This window comes from Triticum urartu, unplaced genomic scaffold (assembly GCF_003073215.2).
Source record: "Triticum urartu cultivar G1812 unplaced genomic scaffold, Tu2.1 TuUngrouped_contig_8555, whole genome shotgun sequence".
NCBI lineage: Eukaryota > Viridiplantae > Streptophyta > Magnoliopsida > Poales > Poaceae > Triticum > Triticum urartu.
Window position 1 is genome coordinate 1 of NW_024119517.1, and position 5,882 is coordinate 5,882.

The 5,882-nt window shown below is 52.6% G+C and overlaps 1 pseudogene; it reads left to right on the top strand.

The window, feature by feature from the left end:
- The first annotated feature begins 1,861 nt into the window (after positions 1-1,861).
- On the top strand, positions 1,862-5,663 carry LOC125531961 (annotated as a pseudogene).
- Positions 5,664-5,882: the final 219 nt, after the last annotated feature.

Genomic DNA, 5,882 nt, shown 5'->3' on the forward strand with positions numbered 1-5,882 from the left:
GTGAAGACTTTTGTTTTCGTAGTTTCGTTTTCTCTTTCTTGAGTCATAGGAAACACCTACTGTTAAAGGGGGTCGAGGAAATACTAAGGAAAAATTTCCATGTGATGCTCAACTCAAAATCCTACACCTACCAATCCCTTCGAGTGAAGCCATTGGAAATCTCATACAGTTCAGTCAATTTCTTCAGTGACAAAGACGAAGTTCTTCTAGTCGTTGAGGAATTTGTCCTGACTGAGGAGTTAGGAATTTGCCAGTGCAGATTGCCTACACTGTGAGGAACATGATAGCCCTGAGGAATTTGGACCTCAGATTTCCGACCGTTGCTTGCTACGCGCCAACTGTCCCAAAATATCTTATCCCCTAACGGTCATATCATTGAAGGGCATTTATGTCTTATCATGTCGGGCTGCTCCCTAGGCTATAAATAGCCGCCCCCTACAACCACTAGCTGGTTGGCTGCTCCGCGAGAAACTGACACTTGTCATTTGAGAGCATCCCATCCTCCGAGGACTTTGAGCGAAAATCATCAAGTGAGGAAAATCCAAAACCCAAACCCAAACACCTACAAACCCAAAGTGATTGAGCATCACTGAAGTGATTGATCCTGCGTGGATCTGATGCTTGTTACCTTTCAAGAATATGCTTCTTCCAGACGGTTAGGCATCATGGTCTAGAGCATCCAAGAGGAATTGTGGATCGCCGAGTGACCGAGTTTGTGAAGGTTCAGAAGTCACCTGAAGACTTACCACGAGTGATTGGACGAGGTCTTTGTGACCTTAGTTCAAGGAGAATACGGTGAGGACTGTGTGTCCTCAGGTTTAAATGCCTAGCCCCTCCAACCAGATGTACAACTGAGACAGCAGTTGGAACTGGTCTACCAAATCATTGTCTTCACCAAGCCAACTGGTTCTATTTCCTCAACTCTTTCATTTCATCAGTATTGTGTTTTGTGCTTGTCATATTTGTGTTTGAAGACTTTGACTGAAGACTTTCTCAATTTCGTCAGTTCAATTTCTTCAGTCTGTTTTGTCTTCATCTTGTGTTATCCTGTGATTACGCTTTCTGTACTCTGTGCTTGTCTTCATTTTATCATGATGACTATGCTTGTCTTCTGTTATGTTTACTTCTGAGTACTTATTCCGCTGCAAGTAGTTCTTCGCTAAGGAATTTCCTCACCAGCAAATTCCTCAGTGAAGAATTCATAAAAATCACCTATTCACCCCCCCTCTAGTCGATATAACGCACTTTCAACGACTGCTTCTGGTCATACGTTGTCACCATTTTTGCATAAAAGTCGCTGCGGTTTTCAATATTCAACCCGCAGTCCTTTTTAAAGTGAGAAAACGTTTCGAGCCCAGATCCGGCCCACCCAGGCCCGAGTGCCGCCACCAGCAGCGCACACAGATCGCCCAACCCTGAGCTCCTCCTCTCATGCGCCTCCTCCCCGGCCTCCCTCGCGCGTCGTCCGGTTACCGCCGTGTCACGCCTGCAGATGCTGCTAACACATCTAAAGTGGACTGATCAAGTGCAGTTCAGTTAACTACTTAACTGAACATGCAACATCTATGAGTGGGCTTATGGGCCGAGTGCGTGTGTTGGGTTGAGTTAGGGTGGGACGCAGGCCTTGTAAGGGTGGCCCGGTGGGGCAGCTACTTATGTACGACTCACTAGAGGAAATGACAGCGAGTGACTGAACAATCTCCTTTCCCCTTCTCCAAGTGCCTCACCTACTCCATTCTCTCCCTCTCATCCCCAATTCTTGATCGAGATCCCCCTGGGCATTACAGTGGTAACCAGAGCCTCCACAAATTCACCCAAAAAAATTCCCAATCGCGGCCACCGCTGCTCGCTAATTCTCCAGATCGAGCGGTAACATCCACCGAGCTAGGTGCGAGCCGCTCCGGCGAGCTCGCTCGAAATCCTACTCAGGGTTCACCTCGATTCGAAGTGCAACCACGGCGCCGTCCAAACCCTCCGCCCAGACGCGCCGCATGCTGGACGCGATAACGGAGACGACAGACAAGCTCCAGACCTTGCCCGAGTCTGTCATCCGCCACCTCGACGCCAACCAGAAGACGGCCGACGAGCGTCACCAAGCCCAGGTCACCTACAACGACCAGGTCTCCAACGAGCTCAAGCATCTGGCCAAACAGACAGATCTGACGCAAGCAGATGTGGACGAGGCCCGCAAGTCCCCTCCGCCGCTCGACCCCGACACATCCACGCCTGGTACGACACCGATCTCGGGCTCCTCCAGTCAGGCGCCGCCCCCTCCTCCACCAACGACTCATCCTCCACCACCCCCGCCGCTCTACAAAGAGGGTGTCGTGTAGCTTCCGTTTACCCGGCTCGTCAACCACGGGTCGCCGCTCCTACTCCAGAACTTGCCAACCGCGTACGAGCAACATCAGGAGGTCGATCACTACACCAAGCCGCCCAAGCACGACTTCCCCCGCTTCGACGGTGATGCCCCACGCATCTGGCTCGAGCGATGCACCTCCTACTTTGAGCTCTACATACATGGATGGGATCGCAGCGATGTGGCTGCAGGCGTATCGACAGACACACCCTGCTATGTCATGGGCTGCATTCCGAGCAGCTGTTGAAGCAGAATTCGGCCCCGGAGAGTTTGAGGCGCAGATGCACCACCTAGTTCAACTGTGTCAGACCGGCCGTGTGCAGGAGTACCGTCAGCAGTTCAAGACCTCAATGTACCATCTGCTTTCCTTGGATCCAACCCTGAGCACACAATTCTTCATATCTCAGTTCCTGCTTGGTCTAAAGGATGAACTACGGCTGGGCGTCAGGTTACAAGCCCCCACCAGCATTACCCGAGCTGCTATGTTCGCACGAATTCAAGAGGAAGAACTGGAAAAAAAAAGGGCACCGTGCAACCGCATCGTTCCTGTGGGGCAACCACCACCAGCAGCAACTGCAATAGCTATGCAGGCTCCCACATGCCGCTCAACCTCGTCCAGGCGGTGACGAGTACGCTCGAGAACGGCAACTCAAAGAATTCAGAAGAGCCAACGGTTTTTGTTTCCTGTGTGGAGACAAATATTCACGCGAGCATCAATGCAAGCGCACCAGAGAGATACTGATGATCAAAGTGGGTGACTTTGGAGAGATTCTTTCAGATGATACAGTGCACGCTCTGCAACTCTTGGACCTGCCTGACGCTCAGGAGCCCGGATGTGTGCAATTTCACAACATGCAGTTTCTGGAGAGGAAGTGCCCTCCACCATTCGCCTGTGCGCAGAAGTTGGAGACCAATACATGCTGTTGTTAGTGGATTCAGGCAGCTCACACAGTTTCATCAGCGACTCCTTTATGCAATGCGTGTCAGCCAAAACCGAGGCCTTACCACTAATGTTAGTCTGGTTGGCGAATGGGCAGCGTTTGCATTGCAACAAGATTGTTCGGCAACTGGGATGGCAAGTACCTGGACACACTTTTCATAGAGACTTTGGAGTACTGCCACTCGGAGCATATGATGGAGTCCTCAGCATGGATTGGTTGGCCTCACACAGCCCCATGAACTGCCATTGGCAACTGAAGACGATCACATTCCAAACTGAAGGGAAGACCATGCATCTCCAGGGCGTCAGAACCTCAGATCTCCCACCAATTACAGAATTAGATGCGTATGAACTACATCACATGGAAGTGGCCAACGATATTTGGACTACAGCTCTAGTTACAATTGAGTGGACAGATAAACAGATCACAGAACCAGTTCCACCAAATATTCAGAAAGTGTTGTCGGAGTATCAGGACGTGGTCGCTAAACCAACAACGTTAACACCTCGTCGACAGTATGATCATGGTATTCACCTCGAGCCGGGCACTGTCCCCATCAACACCAAGCCATATCGCTACTCGCCTGCTCAGAAGGATGAGATTGAGAAGCAAGTGCAACACATGCTAAAAATTGGCGTCATTGCTCACAGCATGAGCCCATACGCTGCACCAGTTCTGTTGGTAAAGAAAAAAGATGGCAGCTGGCGATTCTGCGTTGATTTCAGACGACTGAATTCTGCAACTGTAAAGAACAAATTTCCACTGCCGGTTGTGGATGAGATGCTGGACGAACTGGCAGGTGCTACCTACTTCTCCAAGATTGACCTGCGTGCTGGATATCATCAGATCCGTATGCGCGAGGAGGATGAAGAGAGGACAGCCTTCAAAACTCACCACGGGCACTACCACTTCAGAGTGATGCCATTTGGCATGTGCAACGCCCCTGCAACTTTTCAGTGCCTCATGAACACTGTGTTTGGGCGATACGTCCGTAAGTTCATCATCATATTTCTTGATGACATTTTAGTCTTCAGCACTGACCTGTAGGAACATGAGGAGCACCTACGGCTCACCTTACAACTGCTCCGCGAAAACCAGCTTTTCGCCAAGGCATCCAAGTGCTTGTTCACACAAATCAGCATCGAGTACTTGGGGCACGTGATATCCAAGGATGGAGTCGCCACTGACACGACCAAGACCAGCGCCATGAAGGCCTAGCCCGTGCCCACGACGGCCACCGAGCTCCGCGGGTTCCTCGGCCTGATTGGCTATTACCGCAAATTTGTACCTCACTATGGCATCATCGCGAAGCTGCTTACCCAGCTCCTAACGAAGAAAGGATTCGCATGGAATGACAAGGCCCAACAGGCATTCGAGATGCTGAAGCAAGCCATGGTGAGCACGCCGGTGCTTGCGCTCCCTGACTTCGCCAAGCCATTCGCCATCGAGACCGACGCGTGGGACACGCGGCGTGGGTGCGGTGCTCACACAGGACGGTCACCCCCTCACGTATCTCAGCAAGGCCTTGGGCGTCAAGAATCAGAAGCTTTCAACATATGAGAAGGAGTTCTTGGCAGTGATGATGGCGACCGACAAGTGACAGCCGTACTTGCAACGCACCCCGTTCGAGATCGTCACCGACCACAAGAGCCTGTGTGAGCTTACAGATCAGCAGCTTGCTATGGACCTCCAGCGGAAAGCCATGTCCAAGCTGGTTGGCCTGTAGTTCTCCTTCCGCTACACGAAGGGTGTCGACAATGGTGCCACGGACGCGCTGTCCCTATCATCCATCTGCTCGCCCTCGATGCTCTCTCTCTGTGTCAGCCCCAATGGCTATAGGAGGTGGCTAACTCCTACGAAACTAATCCCGATTTGCAAGAGTTGCTGGCCAAGCTCGCGGTCACCGCCGTCGACGACCAAGGGCGCACATTATAGAACGGCGTCATCAAGCAGCACCAGCACAGCCGGCTCTGGATTGGCGCAAACTCCGCATTGCAGGCCAAGCTCATCGCCGCTCTCCATCACAGTGTCGTGGGTGGCCACTCCGGCGCCACGGCCACCTACCACCGTGTCCGCAAGCTGTTCGCCTGGCCGGTCTGAAGCGTGCCACGGAGGATTTTTTCCAGCAGTGTGCCGTGTGCCAACACACCAAGCACGAGCACACGCCCCCTGCCGGCAAGCTCCAACCCCTTCCAATTCCCACGGAACCATGGCAGGAGCTGACCATGGATTTCATGGAGGGGCTGCCGAAATCTGAGGGCTCTGACGCGATCATGGTCGTCGTCGACCGGCTGACCAAGTACGGGCACTTTGCGCCGCTTCGTCATCCCTTCACCGTCGTCCAAGTTGCTCGCGCCTTCTGAGAACATGTCATCAAGCTTCACGGCGTTCCCCATTCGATCATCTCCGACCGCGACAAGATCTTAACGAGCGCCATGTGGCGCGAATTGCTCGCAGCCGCAGGAACCAAACTGCTCTACTCCACCGCGTACCACCCGAAGACGGACGGCCAGACGGAGCGGGTCAATCAGTGCTTGGAGATGTACCTGCGGTGTGCGGTCCATGACATGCCGCGGCAATGG